This window comes from Colobus angolensis, unplaced genomic scaffold (assembly GCF_000951035.1).
Source record: "Colobus angolensis palliatus isolate OR3802 unplaced genomic scaffold, Cang.pa_1.0 Scaffold264, whole genome shotgun sequence".
Classification (NCBI taxonomy): Eukaryota; Metazoa; Chordata; class Mammalia; order Primates; family Cercopithecidae; genus Colobus; species Colobus angolensis.
Genome location: NW_012115866.1, coordinates 779,887 through 804,554, shown reverse-complemented (window position 1 = coordinate 804,554; position 24,668 = coordinate 779,887). Strand labels below are relative to the sequence as shown.

The 24,668-nt window shown below is 44.8% G+C and overlaps 1 protein-coding gene across 2 annotated transcripts in view; it reads right to left on the bottom strand.

The window, feature by feature from the left end:
• The window catches only part of SV2B (synaptic vesicle glycoprotein 2B), a 192,222-nt gene extending 167,834 nt beyond the window's left edge, over window positions 1-24,388 (bottom strand). For both annotated transcript variants that reach the window (XM_011947396.1, XM_011947397.1), the window contains exon 1: window positions 23,880-24,388. The gene's annotated coding sequence lies outside the window, so the exon portion shown is untranslated. The remainder of the gene's footprint in view (window positions 1-23,879) is intronic.
• Window positions 24,389-24,668: the final 280 nt, after the last annotated feature.

Below are 24,668 nucleotides of genomic sequence, written 5' to 3'. Positions count from 1 at the left end.
CCTTCCTCACTGGCTCTTGGCTGCTGCACCTCTCACAGTCGGTTGCAGGTGTCTCACTTCCTGAGGAAGGAGGTGCCATTAGCTTCACAATCCTCCCAAGAGTCCTGCCTGGGGAGTCGTGCCTCGCAGAAGGAAACACCACTGGCACTGCAGACACAAAAACTAAACTCGCAAATGACAGATTCGTGACTTCCCCGAGGGAATAAATAGCGTGAACAGATGGGCCCTGAGGCTGGAACATTTCATTTAAATCCTCATAGAATTTTGATAATTTAATGAATGTGGTGAGAAAAGAATGGCAAACCAGTACCAGCAAGCCAAAACACAGTTTGCCCACCTTGGTGTTTACCCAGGATGATTTTCCTATAATGAGGAGTGCAACGAGGTGACATGGACAAAGTACTTCCTGAGGGATTTCAAGCCTGTCTCTGAACTAGCAGCTTGCAAGCTGAATTATTTTCGCTAGGTACCTCCTCAAGGCACCTCTCTGGGCAACAGTGCCAGGTGATTTCCAGGTAAGGGAGTAATTTATAGATATGCCTAGGACACAGACTAAGTGTGCTTAGAGTCCAGGGTAGTCTCCTGGAGTTCACTTGTCTGGTTTTTCCACACTATCAAAACCTGCCTGTTTCCAGTTAGTCTCTCCTTGCTCCTCTCTGGAGACCTTCAGTGAAGACATGCCCAGAATAGAGAAAGGAGCACTGCATAAGGAGTCCAAAGACCTGGATCACAACTCTACCACTCCTCATCTCCACTCTTCAGAAAGTGCTAGACAAATAACTGGTCTTCAGCAAATGTAAAACCTCATGCACACCTCCCCATTTGTGTGCCATAAGTCACACAGTATGCACAGGGACCACTTTTGGAGTTTTTACTGCATGAATGGAACCAGATCTCATCTCCCTAGGTTCTCCCTGGGTACACAAGTGCAGGCTCTGTGGTTTTACGGCCCACCTACACTGTATCTTCCTCAAGCTCTTGTTTCTTTTTTTAATTGACAAATAAAAATTATGTATATTTGTTATGTACAAAATGTTGTTTTCAAATATGAATACATCATGGAATGGCTAAACCAAGCTAAACCTCATAGACTTATCTTTTTGGTGTGTGTATGTGTGTATGATAAGAACACAAAATCTACTCCCTTTGCAATTTTGTTTTGTTTTGTTTTTTGTTTTTTGAGACAAGGTCTTTTGTTTTGTTTTTTGTTTTTTTGAGACAAGGTCTTGCTCTGTCACCAGGCTGGAATGCAGTGGTATGAACACGGCTCACTGCAGCTTCAACGAACTCCCAGGCTCAAATGATCCTCCCACCTCAGCCTCCCAAGTAGCTGAGACTACAGGTGCACACCACCAAGCCTAGCTAATTTTTGTACTTTTTTTGTAGAAATGGTGTTTTGCCATGTTGCCCAGGCTGCTCTGAAACTACTGAGCTCAAGTGATCCCCCTACCTCGGCCTCCCAAAGCGTTGGGATTATAGGCGTGAGCCACCACACCTGCAATTTTCAAGAATACAATACATTGGTGTTACCTATAGCTACCAGGTTGTGGAATAGACCTCTTGAATTTATTAATCCTGTCAAACTTAAATTTAGTATCCTTTGACCAACAAGGATCTCCCCAACACACTCACTCCAGCCCCTGGTAACTACCATTCCACTCTCTACTTCGATGAGCTCAACTTTTTTAGATTCCATTTATCAGTGAGATAAGGCAGTGTTTATCTCTTTGCCCAGCGTATTTCATTTAATGTAATATCCTCCAGGATCAAGCTCTTATTTCAATAGATGTCTTGGAAAATACAAGACTAAGAAGAGACAAATGGTTGGGAAAGATGAGCCCCAGGTGCAAAGTATCTTAACGGGATGTCCAGTTTTGTGAAATCACTCAGACAAAGCAGGCACTAGAAGCAGCAGAAAGGAAGGACAAGAAACCACGACGGGGGAATCTGCTCTTGTAGCATGAGTGCTGGCAGAGAAGGAGAAGCAGGGTGTGGTGTCCAAATGGCTTACAAGGCGTAGGGATCAGACAGTCAGCCCAGCAGGACAAATCTGAGCCATTAAAAAATTATTCAGACAGGGAAATCAACCCCAGCCATTCCTGCTTTCTAGACTGTGTCCCCAGGGAGGATGTCTGGAGACTCCATTTGTGTACAGCATGACTTAATTCTTGATGGAGGAGGGAGAGGGCATCGTTGATCAACTCCTTCTCTGAATATGACTCTGTACTCATTGTACCTGCATCCACGACACCCCTGGCTTTAATGGAACATTAAATGAGACAATACATTTCTAGTAGCTGATATAGTGGGAGTCCAAAGGGGAAATGGTTTAGCACATATTGGGAGTTCAGTCTTTGGGGTCAGACTGCTGGAGTCAACAGGCAAGCATTACTTTTAAAACACAATTAGGGGCCGGGCGCGGTGGCTCAAGCCTGTAATCCCAGCACTTTGGGAGGCCGAGACGGGCGGATCACGAGGTCAGGAGATCGAGACCATTCTGGCTAACATGGTGAAACCCCGTCTCTACTAAAAATACAAAAAACTAGCCAGGCGAGGTGGTGGGCGCCTGTAGTCCCAGCTACTCGGGAGGCTGAGGCAGGAGAATGGCGTGAACCCGGGAGGCGGAGCTTGCAGTGAGCTGAGATCCGGCCACTGCACTCCAGCCTGGGCGGCAGAGCGAGACTCCGCCTCAAAAGAAAAAATTAAAAAGAAAAAAAAACACAATTAATATATAAATAGATGCTTTCTTGAGGTGACTGGAAAGGGGAAAGGAGTGGTGTAAAAGAATTAATTCCCTGGGCAAGATAAGCATCCATGTGGTTCAAGAGAGCTGGTGTTCAGATCTTATTTGCTTTCATCTCTAAGCCAACTCTGCTTTCTCCCCTTCCAGCAAATGGGTACCTGCTCAGTTTGCCCAAATGTCAAGTCTATCTTCAGAAGGAAAAGAAAAAAAATAAATAAAAAAGTAAAAAAAAATGACATAATAGACATGAAAGGAAAAGAAAAAGAAGCAAGATTCTACCCAAGAATTATGGGAAAATGAAACAATAGAAACAGTAATAATAATTGAAGGTTTACTCTGTCACTGGGTGTTGGCTGCACATTAGGATCATTGGGCAGCTTATTTTTAAAAAATTCTATTTATACTCCCATCCCTAGAGGTTCTGGCTTAAGTACTCTCAGGAGGGTTAGGGGAAAAAATTTAATAAATTTCTCACCTGATTCTAAAGTACAGGCAGGATTGAGAACCGCAGCACTAGATAAAAACTTGCCTGAGGTGAAGAAAACTTTGGCTTGAAATCAGCAGTGCTCACTAAACTTCAAGCAAAGTTAGCCTTACCTTAACACTTTTTTATCTCAAAGAGAATAAAAAATTAAACAAGTTACTAACGTAAGAACAAAAATTAGTGTGTTAAAAGACTACCACCTTAAACCATGGGAAACAATTTGCAAAAATCTTAAGCGAGGGGATGACTCTATAGACTGTAGAGGCTAACAGTTCAGGCTTCAGAATCAGAAAGTCTTGAGTGGGTGCTGCAGCTCTGCCATCTACTACCTGAATCATGTTGAAAAAACTGGAAGGATTAAATGAGATACTGAATTTAAAGAACTCAAAGCCTAGACTGTATTAAGTTCTCTATAAGTGAAATGTTTCTTTTACTTTTTCCTTCCTTTTCCTTTTTATTTTTTATTTATTTATTTATTTATTATTTATTTATTTTTTAAGACAGGGTCTCACTCTGTCACACAGGCTGGAGTGCAGTGGCATGATCATAGCTCACTGCAACCTCAGTCTCCCAGCCTCAAGCGATCCTCCCACCTCAGCCTCCCAAGTAGCTGTGACTACAGGCGCATGCCACCTCACCTGGCTAATTTTTGTATTTTTTGTAGAGATGGGGTTTCACCCTGTTTCCCAGGCTGGTTTCCAACTTTCGGGCTCAAGGGATCTGCCTTCCTCAGCCTCCCAAAATGCTGAGATTACAGGCACATGAGCCACTGTGCCCGGCCTCTATCATTATTTTAAAATACAAATAGCTCTTAAAAGCATTTTTAAGAGACAAAGTAATATGGTTTGGCTCCATGTCCCCACCCAATTTCATGATGAATTGTAATTCCCAAATGTTGCGGGACAGACCTGGTGGGAAGTGATTAGATTAGGGGGCAGATTTCCCCATGCTGTTTTCATGATAGTGAGTGAGTCCTCACAAGATCTGATGGTTTAAAAGTGTGTGGCACTTCCCCCCTCACACTCTCTCTCTCTCTCTCCTGCCACCACAGGAAGAAGGTGCTTGCTTCCCCTTCGCCTTCTGCCATGATTTTAAGTTTCCGGAGGCTTCCCAGTCATGCTTCCTGTTAAGCCTGTGGAACTGTGAGTCAGTTAAACCTCTTTTCTTCATAAATCTCCCAGTCTCAGGTAGTCCTTTACAGCAGTGTGAAAACAGACTAATACACAAAGCCTTGCTCTGGTGCCCAGGCTGGAGACCATACAAGTACAAAATTAAAGGCAAATCAATTTGGAAAATGTTTGCAACACTTAGGAGAATATTTCTTATATGTATTTTTTATGAGAGTAACAAGGAGAATAATATCTTCAGTATATGCAGAGCTTTTACAAATATGGAAAACACTAATGCTCAATTTAAAATGGGCATACAGCATAGAAAAACAATGTTAAGAAGGAGACATACAGTCAATAAATAAAAATGCTCAATCTCATAAGCAATCAAATAAATGAAAAATAAAATATTTTCTCACCTAACAAATTGACAATGTTTGATTTTCCTTTTAAGGATAATACTCATTGCAAACAAAGATGCATTGAGGGGGATGTGCATAGTGCTAGCTGTCAGGTTAACTAGAATAAGCTTTCTAGAACGCAACTTGGCAGCATGAATGAAGAGCTTTATCATTTAGAAGTTCGCCTATTTTCCAAATTGTATTCAATCATAAATACCACTTTTCTAATCAGAAAGAAAAAGTTAGTAGGCATAAGGAAACCAACTACCTGGTTGGAAACTTGAATATTCACTAATTTCAGCAATAGATTTGGGTAAAATCCAAATCCCTGGCAAACGCAAAGCTTGAAACGAGTTGCAGTCTGGGTATTGTATCAGTTTACACAATCAGAGCCAGGAGTGGGGTTTGTCACTTGCTAAATTCAGGCAGATCACCAAATGGCCCAGATCTAAGCATTAGAACAAATGAATTGCTTGCCATACTCTGTACTCACGTCTCAAATGATAAAGTATCTTAGGAAATCTTAACTTCTTTCTTTATCCATTGGAGCTATTTAATATCTCCCTGAGAGCTAAAAGATTGTCAAATTAAAAGAGGATTTATCCTTAAAAAGATAGCTCCTACCATTGGGGAAAGCTTATTCCCTTAGAAATGCCAACCCTTTGCTCCTTGGAAAGATATGCTCCCTGCCAGCATTTTATTTATATATTTTGGACCCTGCCTTGTTTTAAAAAGTAGAACAACTGGCTGAGCATCCTGCAGAGGATTCCATCTGCTACAGGCCAGATAGAAGCTGAGGATTAGGAGTAAAAGCTGGGAGCCCCAAGCGGATCAGCCAGCATGCCCACACCCCCAGGCCCTGCCTCCAAGCACAGACAGCTCATTAACCGGTATATAAAGTATTGTAAGTCTCCACACAGAGCTGATGAGAGGAGGCAAGAAGCTATGAAGAGGAACCAGAAATCGAGTAAGGAGGCAGATTAATTTTGTTCATTCAAACAAGAATGAGTGAAGCATAATCACAGCAAGAACTATTATGATGATGATAATAGGGAGATGTCCCTCCCTGGCATGGCTCTGGTTTGGACTGGGCTGTCCTGTGTGGTGGCTTCTGCGTATACAGTTTTCTTGAGACAGTGTTCAGCCTCACCTTGGCCCTCTTGGGCACTAAGTAGCCTCTCAGAAAGGGGCAACTGCGTCCCGCTTCAGACCCTGCAGCTGTCCATTCACCCAGCCTCTTCTCCAGGCAGATTTCCCCCTTTTGTGATTCAACTTGGACAGCCCTGGGGCTCCTACTCCTCCCGTAAACATCAAGCTTCTTCCTCTGGAGCTTTCTGCACCTTCCCAAGCCCTCAATGAATGCAAAGGAAACAAAATGTTCTATTCCTCCCTTAGCACTATACTACCACCCATCTTTCTTGCTGGCATGGGCTACTCGATTAAATCACCTGCCTGCCAACATTTCCAGACTAGAAGAGGCACCTTGCTCTATGTCTTCTATGCCCCAAACTCCAGGGCACACATCAAACCCTCTAAAATGCTCCCTTGCATAGTAGACTCCTTTCCACCAGTACCATGGATCAGCAAACACCCAGCTAGGGTGCAAGGTACCCTGTCTCCCTTTTTGCAAGCATCTCCACTCCCCATAAGGGAGTCTCTTGGAGGCCCTTTTCTTAGTTTCATGGGGAGCAAAAAGTGTTTCACCTCAAGCTAGTATTTGTTATAGGTCAAGATTTCAAAAATTCTACCCATTTTTTTATCCCTCTACTTATATAGACCCAGAGGCTTAGAGTTGTGGGCCCCAAAACCAGTTCTGATACCTCTTGAAAGTCATGAGGAATTCCAGTTATTTAACAAATAGAGTGTCTAAGACTTTATTTTCAGATTTGCAATCTGAATGCCCATTCTGGGGCAATAAAAAAGTCCCATTCAACATCTTGTTACATAGGGAACTTGCTTTGGTAGATCCAATTTTTATTCCCAATTCTTTTCCCCTATGTAATATGATTATAATCCACATTCTTGCCATGTCACTTTGCCATGCCTTCTACTGTGAGAAGAGTATACTTTCCCAGTTTACTGCTATGGGTTTGGGTTTGGCCATGTCATTTGCCTTGGCCAATGAAATGTTAGCAAACATGATGAGTGCAGAGGCTTTAAATGTACTAGGACAGTTAGCACTCCTCATGTCCATTTGGCATGAGAAGAATGAGAAGAATATGTCCCTGGTAGCTACTGGTAACATCTGGTGGAGAGATAAGAGATGCATGAAACAGACCTGAAATTGACCTACAGCATGAAGGAGAGCCAATCACAGTTGACTGGCCACCTCATAAGTAAGATAAATAAAGTTTGTTGTATGAGCCACTGCAATAATTAGGGCTATTTGTTAGGCAGCATTATTGCTATACAGTAGCTGCTAATTAATACCCTCGTTATATGTCCAACATTGTGCTGAGCACTGTATTGTCTCCTTTAATTCATTCCTCTTAACAAATGTATAAGATAGAATTCTAGTTAATATTATCCTTGTTTTACAGGTTAGTAAACTGAGGTGCAGAGAATTTTAGCACAATTAGTAAGTGAAAGAGACAAGCTTCAATCCCAGCAATATAACTCCAGACGCATAATCTTGCCACTATGGAACAAAAAGCAGGAGACAAAGATGTGGCTCTATGCTCTTCTAAGTCTGCATACTGGTACAGACCTCAAGCTTGAAACTATTGTGACTATTGATATCGTTTGCCTGTGTCCCCACCCAAATCTCATCTTGAATGGTAGCTTTCATAATCCCCACATGTCATGGGAAGGACCTGGTGGGAGGTAACTGAATCATGGGGGCAGGTTTTTCCCATGCTGCTCTCATGATAGTGAGTAAGTCTCACAACATCTGATGGTTTTATAAAGAGCAGTTCCCCCATACACGGTCTCTTGCCTGCTGCCATGTAAGACATGACTTTGCTCTATCCTTTGCCTTCCTCTATGATTGTGAGTCCCCCCTCAGCCACATGAAACTGTGAATCCATTAAACCTCTTTTTCTTTATAAGTTATCCAGTCTTGAGTATTTCTTCATAGCAGTATGAGAACAGACCAATACAGCCGTTTATGAGTTCCCTATCAGTACAAGCCTGACTAGATCGCAAGGGCTGAGACAATTATTCTAGCTCTGTCAGTGCATGCAAAGAGGATAAGACAGGCCTCCCTTCCAGAATGCATGACCCTTCTCTGAACTTTGAGGAGGGAAAGTCCCACGGGGAATTCTAACCAAGGAACAATCCTGTCATTGTGAAGTGCAGTCATACAACGTTCTGCACGGGATGCAGAGCACACCTCATTCTCTGCCTATTTTTATTCTCTCTAAGCAAATATCTGGGTCTCTCAAAAATTATTACACAATTACCAGCTGCTGGGATTATACGAATAACGTGACAACAGCAAAGCAATACGCTGACCGGTGTTCAAACACCACCACACAACAACAAAGTAGCCAGGGGTGCCAGCCCTCATTCACAGCCTGCAAACTGAAGCAGCACAAATGAAGGCCACCCACTCCCTCCTGGTTTTAGGAGAACAGAGTAGCAGGCAGTTTGATACCAAGATGGATTTTTTACTCTTCAACTTCCAAGATGTTCTATGCACAGGGAGAATGCAAAGTCATGTTCTTTAGCAAGATATTCTTCATCATTGTGATTCAACAACGTACCCCTTTCTTTAACCAAGTTAGGACTGCTGATGAGCAGCAGTTGGGCTTAAAGGTCTTCAAGTTATAAGCAAGCTAGAAATTCTAAAGTATATAATAATGTATTATATATGTATATTTATGTGTGTGTATGTGTGTGTGCATGTACTCTGTTAAGGTATATGTGAAACAAAACTTCTTTACAAATTTCTACACTATACACCCTGAGGGCAGAGATCACATTTTCCTTACCTATCATTAACTCTAATGCCTAGCACAATGACAAGTCAATAAACATTTGCTGAATAAATAAAAAATGTAAAAGGGATTTCACGGAGAATTATAACTTTGAATTTTGCATAGCTAAATTCTTAAAATGCAAGACTAGGTCAAGCAAGGAGATGGTTATAAAAATGTGAACCCCTTAGAAACCTCTTAGAAAAAAATAAGGAAGGCCAGGCGCAGTGGCTCATACCTGTAATCCCAGCACTTTGAGAGGCCAAGGCAGGTGGATCCCTTGAGTTCAGGAATTCAAGACCAGCCTGGGCAACATGGCGAGAGCCCGTCTCTACTAAACATACAAAAAAAAGTAGTCAAGCATGATGATGGGTGCCTGTGGTCCCAGCTACTCAGGAGACTGAGGTGGGAGGATTGCTTGAACCTGAGAGGCAGAGGTTACAGTAAGCCAAGATCACACCACTGTACTCCAACCTGAGTAAGAAAGCAAGACTTTATTTAAAAAAAAAAAAAAGGAAGGGGAGATGGAGAAATAGCTCACTTTCAAAGTCGTCGACACTCACCAACAAAGGTAGCACTTTGTAATCTTTATTTCAGCGAGAGAAGCCAGCTCAGCGTGTGTGGGCTTTGCCTGCTCAGGACCCATGTACGCTTCTTTCAGCAACAACTCTCCAGTGTTCCTTTAAGGAGCTCCCCTTTCCTCACTACATGCCATCTTGGGAGTCATAGTTATGGTGCCCTCAGGAATGGGCATGTGACCCCAGCTGGGCTAGGCTCTCTCATCTTAGATTGTGAATCATGAACTGAGCACACAAAGTTAGAAAATGGCTGGAGGACCCAGACCCTGGGACATGTTTCCAGATAGTCCATTGATTAACAAGGGAGCAGGCTTTTGACAGACAGAGTGGGAACTTCCCCAGAACACAATATGGAATTTCCATCAATACACAAGGACTCCCAGAGACTCGTTCTTCTGCTCTTTCAGCTAGGGTCCTTTTCCTGAAGCCTTCCCTGGAGCCTAGCACAGAGCACAGAAGAGAACTGTAAGCTGGAAACAGAGGTTCTCATCACAAAGCTGCTGCAAGAAAACAGTTACCTCCCCTCTTAGGCCTCAGTCTCCTCCTCCATAGGATTAAGAGGCTGGGATTAAATAACCACAGAGGAACCTTGTGTGTTGAGTCAATAAAAACTGACCCCTTGGGTCCCTGGGCGCCAGCAACACCAAGCTCACATTGTCAGGGCCAGCAAGGCCTGGAGTTTAAAGCAGTTAATCCCTTGCCTAGATGACTCGAACAAAGAGGATTAACCTCAGATGAGAGAGTTATCATCCAAATATAGAGCAATCCCAAGCACACACATTAGAGATACATTTCCCCATCTTGTGTAAATTCTTGTTCTCTCACCCTTCTGGTGAACTCACAGATTAACCCTCCCAGCACCTCAAGGTTAAGGTGTTACACTGTCCAGATCCTCTCCAAGTTCCTCTAACACCTTTCTCAGTTCTCCAATCCAGGGTACATTGTTTCTCCCTTTTAATACACAGGTTTCTTTAAGGCACTTTAAGTTTGGAAAATAACTAAGCATTGAGCACCTACTATGTGCCGGGACTGTGTTAGACACTGGAGCTACAGTGGTAGACAAGGTGGCATAGTCCTTCTCTCAGGAAATCTATAGTCCAGTGGGAAAGCACCTATTGTGCACAAGGTACCCTACTACGCCCTGACAAATATGATCTCCTTCAATGCCTCAACAACCCCAGAAAATAGACCTTACTGTGACTATTTTAAAGATCAGGAAATTGAGGCTCCTCTGCGAAGTTAAACTTGTCTGAGGCTATGTAAGCTGTATCAGAAAGAACCTATTGGTTTAAAAATGATATGGGATTCTACAATATATTCCTATTATTTTGTAGGAGTCAGAAACAATGAAAGAAGAAAAGGGAAAATATTGAACCTCTGCCGTTTCAGATATGTATACTCCTGGTATATCCATCACAGGAAAAAAACTGGATGTTTACCCCAGTTGTTTTCTCTATTAAAGAGCACCCAGGCTACAGGTAACCCAAGAGTCCAGCTATAACCTTTTAATCTTTATGTTATCAAGAAACATGCCTCTGGATCCTCCTCAACGTGTTCCCATAAGCTTATGAGAAATAGCTCATTGAAATTTCAGCTTCTGTGTGGGTGAAATTCAGTTCAACTACTGCAACAAACAAACTCTAAGATGTCAGTCGTTTAGCATAAGCAGAGTTTATTTCTTGCACTTGAGATAGCCTCCTGCAGGGGCAGCCAATAGATGAAAAGGAGCCTGGAAGAACACACCTTTCTCACTGCATCAACGAAACTGTTACGTGGCCACGCCCACTCGCAAGGGAAGCCCGGAAATGTAGTCTACGTGGCCAGGAGGAGGAGGAAATGAAGCCAGCTGGTCTTTGCCGAAGGCTTCTAAACTGCATACTTAATATGATTACATCTGGGCGGGGCATAGTGGCTCACGCTGTAATCCCACTGCTTTAGGAGGCCAAGGTGAGAGGACTGCTTCAGGCCAGGAATTCAGGACTAGTGTGGGCAAAATAGTGAGACCCCATCTCTCCAAAAAAAAATTAGTTAATTTAATAAAAATTAGCCAGGCATGGTGGTGTTTGCCTTTTCATCCCAGCTACTCAGGAGGCTGGGGTGGGAGGATCTCCTGAGCCCAGAAGTTTGAGGCTGCAGTGAGCCATGACGGCACCACTGCAATTCAGCCTGGGTGGCAGAGCAAGACCCTGTCTCTAAAAGAGAAAGAATAGAATTCAAAATGCTATATAAACAGTGGGGATTATAAGAAGGTTTTCCTTTTCTTTGCCCCACTTTCTGGATGGTCTGTAATATGTCTTTAACGCCTCCAAAATGATGAGGAAAAAGAGGAAGGGGGAAAATCCCCTAATCAGTGAATCTTTGAGGAGTTATGGGTAGAACCATGTACGAGGAAACTACCCAAGAAGTACAGGCAAATCCTGTTTCCCTGATTCCCTTGCTTCTCTCTCATCTTTTTCAAACAGAACTTTCCACTCCATTTGTTGTGGGTAACAACAACCTAAAAGCTTTTTATTTCTTAAATGCTTTCCATGCTCTCTGGGATCTTTCTGTGCCTCAGAGCATCTCCAAGACATCAATCACAGTTTCCAAGACTCCTTCTCTATTTGGATGGAGATCTGTGACCAAGACCAAACCAAACTTGTGATCCACTTAATTCACACCCGGCCACACAACGTGGCTGAAGCACAGGACAGCGGCGATCTCACCACTTACAGGAGCATTTCAGGAGCAAAGACAACCAGCTCCTCTGTATCACCGTGGTTCCTGAGCTTCTTCCTTCTTGGCACATCTGGTGACAACTTTAAACCCACAAGAGATTCTAGTGGGCGTCCTGCTACTTCTCACCAAACTTCTCCCCATCCCCCTTCTCCCTATCCCCACCCGACTCAACCCTCACCCCAACCCCAGCCAATACCACCTCAGACCCTGTGTTTTGGCCACAGCAGACGACATAGTTTGGATATGTGTCTCCACCCAAATCTCATGTCAAAATGTAATCCTCAGTGTTGGAGGTGGGGCCTGGTGGAAAGTGATAGGATCATGGGGGTAGATTTCTCATGAATGGTTTGGCACCATCCCCTTGGTACTGTCCTGGCAATAGTGAGTGAGTTCTCATGAGATCTAATCACTTAAAAGTGTGTGGCACCTCCCCTCTCTCTTGCTTCTGCTTCTGCCATGTGACAGGCCTGCTGTCTCTTTGCCTTCTTCCATGATTAGAAGTTTCCTGAGGCCTCTCCAGATGCCACCATGCTTCCTATACAGCCTGCAGAACCATGAACCAATTAAAGCTCTTTTCTTATAAATTACCCAATCTCAGGTATTTGTTTATAGCAATGAAAGAACAGACTAATACACCAAACCCCCTATTGTTCCAAAAATCAACCACGCATTTCCAGGTCTATATGCTTCTGCTGAAACCATTCCCCGTCCTCCCCACAACAGCCCATCCTTCAAGTCTCACCAGACAACAGCCTCTTCCCTGTCTGATAGCTTTGCCTGGCCCTCCGTCTTCTCTCCTCATGCAGCAATAGCAACTGCTTCCAGTCTCACGCTCCCCCATTCTCTCAGTGTGTACCTCCCCACCTTATATTCTAATTATTAATTAATGAGCTCTTCTACAGCAGAGCCCTAAGCAGACAGGCTCTGGGGCTCTTTGCCCTACACCATCTCAAAGAACCACAAGAAGGTAAGAGTTTGCTCAAGAATCTAGGAACTGATTGGCAGGCCAAGCCAGCCAGTAGGGGCCTTGCTTGTCTAGAGGAAACGGGCTGAAAGTAACAAGGCATAAACCTGGGAATGACACAGGTGAAACTAAGAAACCTGATAGGACTAGCCTGGCCTGACAGCCCTCTGTAGTGCCCCAAGATGCTGCATGCTGGGCCACTGAGGAAGCAGGCAGCCACCACCCCTGTGATATGAGGGTGGGAGCCCAGCACAGCTTTTCTGCCACAGACGTGGGCAGCACCACTAAACAAACAAACAAACAAACAAACAAAAAAACCCTTATCCATCATGAGAAGTAGGAGGAGAAGTTGGCTCAGCACCCCATCCCATTTTCATATACCCTTTCTCATCCACTTCTTCATTGTCCCATTTGAGTTTCTCTTCTTTGCTTCAAGTTTTAAGCTACTGCCTTTACATTGCTACCCTATAGCTTTCCTTTCCTTAACACTTCATGTTTATGCTTTGCTTTAAAAAATGAAAATTAAAGTGGCTGTATTTAATTTACAGACCATTAAACCAGCATGTGTGGGATGTATTTGTCACTCGTCACAGTGCTAGGGGTAGAACTAAATTCCTTGAGCCCTCCAGGGTCAACGGCAGAGGCTCCTGACATTCCCATGACCTTTCCAGCCCCATCTCCCAGGCCCAGCACTTTGCCTAGGGCAGGCCACCCCACAGTGCTGCTGCTTCTCCTGCAGAGCCTCCCACGTGCCAGCTGGGCTCCATTCCTCGGTGCCATCTGCCGCACCCCAGATCAGGCGAGAGGCCACTGGCAGATTCTATGCACAACAGAGCAGGGACGGCAGGCAACACAGGAGCCACCCTCACTGGGCCTGGGCTCTGGGAGCCAGGCAGGGAAAATCCCAAAGGACTGAGCAATCAAAGAAGGCTGTTGAGGGGCCTAACCGGGCTCTCACCTGCTTGGGAGGACTAGTTGGCACGTTTCAGAGGGTTTCTAAGCATGACAATGTAGGGGATCCACGCTACATTTTTCTGTTTTCCTGTTCTCTCTTGGCCTCTCATATGAACTTAACATTGCTACAGCCCTGACCTGAGCTTTGATCCTCTCTCCATCATTAACTTACTGTATGAATCCATGAGCCAATTAAACCTCTTTTCTTATAAATTACAATTCTGTTTTCATGGTCATTTCATGAGAGAAACCTGCAAATGAACACGCTAAGAAGAAGGAACAGAACACATTACTGGATAAATCAGCTGTCCATCATTACTCCTGAGTGAGCATGATTTGTAATGTGAGTAATGATGGACAGCTCTTTTATCCATCCAAATAAGTTATTTCTGAGGTGGATGCGGTGGTTCATGCCTATAATCCCAGCACTTTGGGAGGCCAAGGCTGGAAGACTGCTTGGGCAATCCAGCCTGAGCAATATAGTGAGACCTCGTTTCTACAAAAAATTAAAAACTTAGCCAGGTATAGTGGAACATGCCTATAGTCCCGGCTACTCAGGAGGCTGAGGTGAGAGGATTGCTGGGCCCAGGAGGCAGAGGTTGCAGTGAGCCAAGATTGTGCCACTACACTCTAACCTGAGCAACAGAGCAAGAACATGTATCAAAAAAAAAATTTTGTAAATTATTTCCTTCTTTGAATAATAAGAAGTTTTGATTCCCTGCTTTCTAGGGTCCCTTCAAGCTCTGAAACTGTAAAATCCTACAGTTCAATTAAGGTTTTCATTGCCTGGAGCGTGTTCTGGACCTGAAAAGGAACCTGCCCATGAAATATTCATTAAAACAAATCATGCTCACTCAGGAGTAATGATGGACAGCTCATTTATCCATTAACGTGTTCTGTTCCTTCTCCTTAGCAGTGTTCATTTGCAGGTTTCTCTCATGAAATGATCACGAACACAGAATTGTAAATCACACCTATCACACCTAGGTGAGTTTTGGGAGCCTAGAGCTCCTGCCCACACACATATCACCTGGGGTTGACATAAGAAGTACTTAATAGCACCAAGCTCCCAGTTTGAACAGTCAACTTCAAATCCAGACACCCATGATTCAACAACCAACTTCTGGTTGCAGACATCCGTGATTCAAGAAGGCCCCAGAGGTCTGGAAAAATTACCTTCTCTTGCATCTATGCAGAGCTGGCAGGAAACAAATGAGATTGTGCATCCACTTTTCCAAGGGTACTTTTGTCTGTAGTTTATTTTCTCTGAGCTTCAGATATCTCATCTGTAAAATGGGCACAGGAGGAAGGATGTGGCCTATCTGCCTCCTGAAGAAGTTCAGTTCTGAGGGGCTAGACAGTCATCTGTTAGGAAAGAATTTTCAATTGCCTTTTGTGAAAAGAAAATTAATGCTACTCTCTCCCCTGCCAACTAATACAGAATCAAGCTCTAACAACTGAAGGGAACAGGAGATGGGTGGAGCAGAAGTGTGTACAGAAAACAGGAAGACTTAATGGGACCACAGTCTTCTGTGTGGGAGCTGAAGCAGGGAACCCATGGTGTGGGTCTTTGTTGCTAAGTCAGGAGACACTGTTGCATTACCTGTAATCAACGGTCAGGACAGCGAGGGAGCTTTAGATTTGCTGATGATGTAACTGGGGACTTAGAGGGAAAGCTGACTACATGATACTTGATCTAGAGGATGTCAGAATGGTAGCCAAGGCATGAGGGTGGTGGAGAGAGGGCAACATTAGCTGCTGAGTACCTGCCAAAGACTTAGCTCATCACTGTCACTTACCTGCTGATCTCTTGCCCAGGCCGGGAGGAGCAACCAGAAGAGCCACAGCCAACAGAGAAACCACAGCAGCATTTATCCACCATGTATCTAATAAATATGTATCACATGCCTACTATGTGCCTGGAACAGGAAGAACAGCAGACTTTTCCAGAAGAAGACCATACAGTGGATTTTGTGGGAACCACAAACGCATCAGATAGGAAAGTTTCTGCATAGGAAAGCTACACGTGACTCCAAAATTTTCATCACAAAATTCCAAGAAACTATGCAACATTGCAAAACTGAACTAAGGAGACTGGCTTATTGCAGAGAAAGGGAGGTTAGTTTTCCTCTGAGGCACCTTGAAATGTCTAGCCTTCATAAGGCTAGACATTTTATTATTATCCCTTTGTCTAATTTTGAACATTATGGGCCCCATGCAAATAATCTTCTAAATGGCACGGTGAACATCAAATGATAGGTTCTCAATTCTCGCTTCACATAAAATCTCTAAGTTCCTCAGCTGGTATGGTAATCCTTTAATCAATATTTACACCAACATAGTTCCAAGTCCAGGAGCATAGAGGGGACTGCAGAACACTTGGGTATTATTACTATCATCATCATCACCACCACCACCACCACCACCACCATCACCTTACAACTGAGGAAACCAAGGCTCAGGGAAATTAAATCATGTGCTCAAGTTTACACAGCTAGAAAGTAAGGAAGCTTGGGTTGGGCATGGTGACTCATGCCTGTGATCCCACCACTTTGCGGGCTAAGGTGGAAGAATCACTTGAGCTCAGGAGTTCAAGACCAGCCTGGGCAGCATAGTAAGGTCCCATCTCTACAAAAAAATTTAAAAATTAGCTGGGCATGGTGGTGTATGCCTGTAGTATGGCTACAGCTACTTTGGAGGCTGAGATGGGAAGATTGCTTGAGCCCAGGAGGTCAAGGCTGCAGTGAGCTGTGTTCACGCCACTGCACTCCAGCCTGGTTGACAGAGTGAGACCCTATCTCAAAAAAAAATAGAAAGTTAACGGGCGTGGTGGCTCACGCTTGTAATCCCAGCACTTTGGGAGGCCAAGCCAGGTGGATCACGAGGTCAAGAGATCGAGACTATCCTGGCCAACATGGTGAAACCCCGTCTCTGCTGAAAATTCAAAAGTTAGTTGGGTATGGTGGCATGTGCCTGTAGTCCCAGCTACTCAGGAAGCTGAGGCAGAAGAATCGCTTGAACCCAAAAGGCAGAGGTTACAGTGAGCTGAGACTGCCACTGCACTCCAACCTGGTGACAAAATGATACTCCATCTTAAATAAATAAATAAATAAATAAAGTAATGAAGCCTGAGTGCAAACACAGTTCTGTCTGATGCTAAAGCCCACTGCTCCATCCTATGCCCCACGTGGTCAGGCCTAGTACCCACACGTAAAAATGAAGGGCAGCTGGCGTCTCTTTCTCACACTTCCTTCTGGGATTTGGTTCTTTTCCTCCACCACTGGCACATTCTCCACCTCTCTCTCTCTCTCTCTCTCTCTCTCTCTCTCTCTCACACACACACACACACACACACACAACCACTTTCAATGGCAGTGCCTGCTTTTTCTTGTTTCACTCCCTTCACCAACATCATTGCAAACAAAACTTAAATAGAATCAGCCACACCACGAGGAGAAAATGGACAGCACCCACAGCCTGAGGCTGAAGTCATTCCAGCCCTCCCCTTTTCCTATGAAGGCTATTCCCTATTTCTTCCTTTTATAAACAGGAAGACATTATGCAAGCTACTGTAGATGTGAGGTTTCTCAAGCAAGCTGGTGACACTCAGCATAAATTGATTTAAATAAAATTCTCCCCTTTCAAGATTCTTCCTTGCTTCTGCCTCATCTTAAATTAAGAGCAGTACAATAATAACCCAAGAACATCACACCCCTGAATTTCAGCCACCTCCCTCTAAAGGATCTTTTCTCATTTTTTGAAAATATGAGCTATTTTTTGGTTTCCACTTGTTCCTCTTTCTTACTTGTCACCACACATTGCTTTCTGTATGATATAAGCAATTGGAGCCTTCACATTTAAAGCCTCTTTTCAGTGCATAAGATCCACAATAAGGCTCCCATGAGACCTTGTAAAGAAAGGAAATAACTTCAAGGAGTTACACTTCAAGATCCACCAAAGCAAAGATCTGCAGTCAACTCTAGTAATTAAGTGGTTCCTTTCATTTATTCAGTGCATGTCCATTGAGTATATACAATGTGCTGGACAAAACTCTGGGCACTAGTGATACAGCAGTGACACGGCTCATGGAAAAATAAATAACATGCTAATGATACTCAAACCTATGTCTCCTTCCTGAAACTCTTCCCTGAACTCTAGACTCTCATATGCAATGAATTACTTAACATCTCCCATTGGATATCCAGTTAAACCCCATCACTGTTTCCTCTCCATCTCACTGAAGTGCTACTCCATCCAGCTGCTTAGGTCAAAATTCATTAAGTTATCTTTTTCTCATACCCTAAGTATCTAACTCATCCATACATCCTGCCTACTTTATGAATTTAGCCACTTCTCACCATCTTTTTTTTATTTTTATTTTTGACATGATCGCAATCCATTGTCCAGGCTGGAGTACAATGGCATTATCATGACTCCCTGCAGCCTCGACCTCCCCAGGCTCAGGAGATCTTCCCATCTCAGACTCCTGAGTAGCTGGGACCACAGGCATGTGCCACCACACCTGGCTAATTTTTAAATTTTTTGTAGAGTTGGAGTTTTGCCATATTGCCCAGGCTAGTCTCAATCACCTGTGCTCAAGTGACCCGCCAAAGTGCTGGGATTACAACTTCTCACCATTTTAACTACTATCCAGCCTGGTCCAAACCACCACCCTCTCTCACCTGAGTCATTGCAGTACCATCCTGACTAATCTCTCTGTCTCCACCCTTGTCCTCTGAGAGTCCGCACTAAGCTCTAAAGCTCAAGGGATCCTTGGAAAACATAAATCAGCTAATAGTACCCTGTGCTCAAAATTCTCCAGTGGTGTCCCATCTTTCTCAAAGTAAAGGCCCTATAGGACCTTGTATTAGCTGGCTCCCTGCTACTTCTCTGATCTCTTCTCCCACGCTCACCCTGTCTCATTCAGTTCCTTCTGCATAAGTCACCTTGCTGTTCCTGGAACATGCCAGTGATCTGTTGCCTCGGGGCCTTTGCACTTGTTCTCCCTATTTAGAAATGTCTTTCCCCAGATAACTGTCTGGCTCACTCCTTCACTTCCTTCATGTTACCCTGACCATCTTACATAAAATACTCACTCCTCGCTTTACCCTACCCTCCCACTCCAACGCAACCAGGCACCTCCCATCTTCCTTTCCCTGCTCAACATTCCTTACATCACCTGATATAAAACATATGTTATTTACTTACATATTATTTGTCTCCTTCAACTAGAATGAATGCTTCATGAGATGGGTCTGCTTCCTATAACATGCCTGGCACATAGAGACCACTCAATAAATATTTATTTAGTGAATGAATGATTATCTAAATATACATACATCCCTAGATGGTCAACCACAGAAACACAGAAAAAGAGACAGTCAAAAGAGCAAGTACAGACTCTGCCCAATCAAGCAGAGTCCAGAAGAAAAGGAAATCTAGCCAAGAGCACTTTAAATGTTCAGGTCCTGGTCAGGCGCAGTGGCTCACGCCTGTAATCCCAGCACTTTGGGAGGCTGAGGTGGGTGGATCACCTGAGGTTAGGAGTTTGAGACCAGCCTGACCGACATGGAGAAACCCCATCTCTACTAAAAATTCAAAATTAGCCAGGCATGGTGGAGCAGGCCTGTTGTCCCAGGTACTCAGGAGGCTGAGGCAGGAGAATCACTTGAATCCCGGAGGCAGAGGTTGCAGTGAGCCGAGATCACACCACTGCACTCCAGTCTGGGCAACAAGAGTGAAACTCCATCTCAAAAATAAATAAATAAATATTCAGGTCCCTATGGTAGATTGATTGATTGATTGATTGATTGCAAAAATGTCCCAATTCTTCCCCTCCCTGTATCTGTGCATTTTGCAATATGACTATGTAGCTCCTTCTATCAAGAGGTAGAGTCTATTTTCCTAACTTTCCACTCTGGGCTATCTTGTGTCTTAATTTTGTCATTAGGCAAGGATAAAGTGATGGAGTGCCAGTTACAAGCTTAGGCCTCAAGAGGCCATACAAGTTTTCACTTTCTCTTGGCCTCCTGCCACTACCATGTGAACATACTGAGCTGGTCTGCTGGAGGATGAGTGACCACGTGGAGCAGAGCCAAGTCATCCAGCTGAGGCCATCCTAAAGCAGCCAGCCCTCAGATACTCCATCGGCAGACCAAAATCACATGAGCAAGCACAGCTGAAATCAAGCAAGCACAACTCAGACCAGCGGAACTACCCAGCCAACCAAGAGACATGAGACAAAATAACAATGGCTGTTGTTTTAGGCCACGAAGTTTAGGGGTGGTTTGGTCTGTAGTCCCTTTGGCAAGATTGGCCCTAAAGCATGTAATCAGTTCCTAGGGTAGGCATCTAAGCTGCTTTGCTCTGAATAATGTGCTTTAGGAGAACTTCTCCTTGTGATTTGGCTGTTATGACAGGGGTCTGTAGGAAGAAGACCCACTAACCAAGCCATATAGTGTCTCAACCACTGCAAATCAATATGCTGGCATGCAGGTGAACAAGGTCACTGTGACGTGGCCCGGAAAGACAGATCAGGTTTCTGAGGCAGCAATACTAAAAGCCGGATCTTGGATGGGGGAAATTCACAGAAGTAAATGTTGCCTTCTGAGGTGGACTTGGGGACACCCAGTCAGACTCTCTGACCTTGACCCAGCCTCACCTCATTCTATTTCACAGAAACTTTGACTAGGTTCTCAGGCATCTAGCCTCATTTCTGGCCATGGAACACACTGCAGTAGCCCTTCTGCAGCAAGGACAGCTGAGTGATGAGGCTCTCAAATCCCCAAACCATGTTTTCTCTAGAGTAATAAAGTTTCCAAAGGGCAGAGCAGCAAACTGATCTTTATGTTAAGCCCATAAGACAGAGGCTTTAAATAAATTTTCCATATGATATTATGTAAATGCATTCCATGGTACACTGAAGGTCAGCATATTTCCAGATGATCCCAACACTTTTCCATGATCATAGAAACTCTTCTCATTCTGAAAGAAAAAAGAATATCTGGCAAGGACTGCTGGCCTGTTTGCTAAAGATGACCTTTTCTTTTAGTGTAGGGGAAAAGAAACAAAAAATCATAATGCTAAGATTCAAAAGAAGCACAAACATGGTCCTCCATCCGGATGGGAGAAACCCGAATGCTGCATTGCACAGTCTCCTTAATTCCTGTGCTTCCTGTTGCCTTGCAAAGACCTATGCTTTCTGCTTGCTGCATTCATTTATGCTCTGAATGACCACAGGTACTTATGTCTACCAACCAACCTTCTTCTAAACACAGAGTTTAGGATTTCATCCAATTCCTTATAACTCAGCACATACATCATAGTGACAAATAGGAACCCTAAGAGGCAATATCTCAAAGACCTGCCGTGTTGCCCTTATGACCTCAGCTCCTACTGCTGTCCCGATGTCTGACTCAATAGCAGCTTCTGTGACCTCCTTTCTTGGGAACACAGCTCTCTCCTGTCTCAGGGTTTTGCAGGTGCTGCCTACAACCCCTGGTTTTCTCCCTCACTTCCCCAGATGTCGGGTCAAATGTCATTTACCAGAATCCCTGGCTTCCTCCCTCACTTCCCCAGATGTCTGGTCAAATGTCACTTACAAAAAAGCCTTCCCTGGCCAAGCTGCATAAAAGTAAATAACAAGCCCCACCCTGCCCTCTGGCAGCACTCCCCAGTCCTCTTAGCCAGTTTTATTTTTCTCCAATACAATGTCTCATCAGCTGATACACTCTATATTTATTTATTTGTCCATCATCTTACACACATACACACACTCATTAATTTAAGCTCCTTGAGAGAGGGCTTTTTGGTTGTTTTGTCTGTATTTTCCATACATAGAGCAGTGACTAATACATAGTAGGAACTTAATGAATGAACTGCCGTTGCTTGAGCACCTACTTTGTGCCAAGCAAGTTATATATGATGATAGGGTAACAATGAGCAAATATTTTAAAGTATCTTTTCTCTAACTATTATAAGAATCCTATTACTGTCTCCATTTTACAGATCAGGAAACTAATGCTCAAAGAGGGGCTAAGTAACTTGCCCAAGACACTCACCTAGGTCTGTTTGAGCATCCACGCTCATGCTTCTTATAGTGCAGGCTGCTTTTCAAACACCTTAGTGATGATGTAGGTGCATGTAATGCACATCTCTGGCAACTACACAATACAAGAGCTTTTCATTCTATCATTTTTCTTCACCCATCACAGTTTTGGTCCAGGAAGAAACATCCTTGAGACTGGATTTTCATCTCCCAGAGACGATTGGTAGTAACAGCTTTAGCTTTCCTTTATTCCACCTATTTAGGGATAATCAAGGGAGAGTTTTCCTTTCAAACTGGAGTGGTACAAGAACAGATAGGTCAGGGATCCAGGGAGAAGAAGACAGAAGTTCATCTGCTCTGAAACTCCCTCAGAATTTTCCAGAGTCCCTACCTTTGTGAAGTGCTGCTTCAAAACCTTTATAGTCCTGGAATTCAGGAAAGCCGTTCATTAAAAAAGGAAAAAATTAAAAGTCTGACTTGTATTGCATGTGCTCCTCTCTGGGTGTCCGCCTGTGTCTACTGGGTTCTAGTCATGTCCTGCAAATACCAGCCCAGCCAAGACTTGTAAAGCTCTGCCCACCCACTAGCAGTGTTGGCAATGGTGTGGTAGAGTCATGTGGGTCACTCCCAGACCGAAGGACCAAGAGAACGACCCAGTCCCTGCTGAAATCCATGTCATGCCTAATCCATGAGGGCTTCACTTTTATACCAATCACTGCCACTATCAATTTCCTCCTCCTCTCTGCTCTCACTGCTCTTTTCCAACACCATCATGAACTTATCTACCTCCTGATTACAAGTGCTTCTCCCCCTACCAGGTGTGAGCTTCAGGGAGCCAGGACTTTGTTATCATCATCTCTGCATCCCCAAGGACTAATCCCATCTCTGACAAATACTAAGTGCTCAGTAAGTATTTGCTGACTCAAGAAAGATGCAGCGCAAGACTGTACCTACCGCACTGACTGAAACAAGCAGAACAAGTCACCTCTTCTGGAAAGGGCAGGAAGCAGAAACACAGAGGAGATCAACATAGACCAGAACCGCCGCTGAGCCGACTACAGTGCCCAGTCCTCCCCCATGCACCCTCCTCACCCCTCACCTACCACTCTCTGAGCCCCAAAGCCACCCACATTCACCTCCCCAAGGGCTAGAAAGGAGCAAGCATCCCCCAGCGTCCCACCCCACCCCACTGGGGCTGCTCTTATCAGAGCCCAAGACACCGACGTTAAGTTACCCTTAAACGGAGTAATTTGTATCCGTAATTTCCGGATAAAGGAATGTATTTCATCAGCCCTGCTGAACCCTGGACAGCAGAGATTTCTACCACCTGTCTGCCGAAGACACAGCAGTGCCTTGCTCCTCCCCGGCTAAACGCATTTGCTAGCCCATCCCTGCAAAACAAGTCTTGTTCTTTCCCTTGCGCTAAAACCCGTCCATAAACAAATCCTCTCTGTGTCCCTAGGCCCCCACGTCCACGGAGGGCGCCCTGCACATGCAGAAATACACACTCCCAAACCCCAAGAGCCACCAGGTGTAAGCACATTTGAATTCTGTTCTTTAAGAACAAACGAACAACAATAACAAAATCCATCTACTAGAATGTAACTGAAACTAAAAGCAGCGGCTAGGAAGCTTATGGAAACGGAACTATAAATGCCAGCAGCCTGACATTAATAAGTTGAAAAACTACTTATGGCGCTAATAGTTCAAACAGGGTTTAAAAACAGCCCTTGGGGAGGCCGCTTTCAGAGAAGCGCACAGCTCCAGGCAGCGGGCAAACCTTTGCTTTCCTACGCCGGCTTCCCAAGACTGTTCGGTCTTTTGTGCCATTTACTATGAACAGCACTCAGCGGGGCGAGCGTGTATATTTCAGCCCAGACAGAAGCGCCTGGGAGCCCTGGCGCACGCGGGGTCCGCGCCCTGGCTGGGTCGGTTGCACTGGAGCGAGCAACGTCGTCCCCTACCTGGGTGGGAAATCCGCTGGCGGACGCCTCCGGATGCAGGCAGAGCAGCTTCCACCCCGGCAGCCCCGCGTGCAGCTCCGGCTAACGCGGCGCTGGGCGATCCGGGCGGAGGCAGTCGCCGGCCGGTGTCACACCTGCATCACCGCCCCCACGCCGCCGCCGCCAGCCGCCCAGGCGCAGCGCGCAGCGCGCCCCCGCACTACAGAGCACCCGGGGCGGGAGGCTCCTGGGTCCTCTGTTCAGCGGGATCAGATCCTAACCCGCTTTCTTCCCCGCCCAGGCATTAAAAGTACTCGCTGCGGACAGCTCTGCTTCTAAATCCCCTTCTGACCAAGGCTGGGTGTGGAGATAGCTCAGAGGGAAGGAGGGCCGCAAGGTCTCCGGATTTGCAGACCAATAGATATTAAACTTCTTATTCCTCGAGTTTTGTAACCAGCTGATCCTGGGCGTCGTCTCGCTGTCTCCACCCCGCCTAGGGCGAGGGGGCGCTGTGGACTCCGCATGTCCTTCTACCCACTCTGAACTAGGATGCGTCAGAGGACTAGACGCAAGTTCCCGGGAAAGGGAATCCTCTGATCACGGCGCCCCCAAAGTATCGTGGATACTTTGGTGCTGTTCAACTGCTTTGTTTTCGTTTGCCTCATCAGGAACTGAAAAGAACCTACCTGACCAGCACGGGAAGGAGGAAAGCCTGCGAGGCTTGGTGCATTCAAACAAGCCCTCCACCTCTTTCTCCCTACTTCCAAACCACCACCCACTAACTCCTCTGAGGAGAGTTCAGCAAACTAA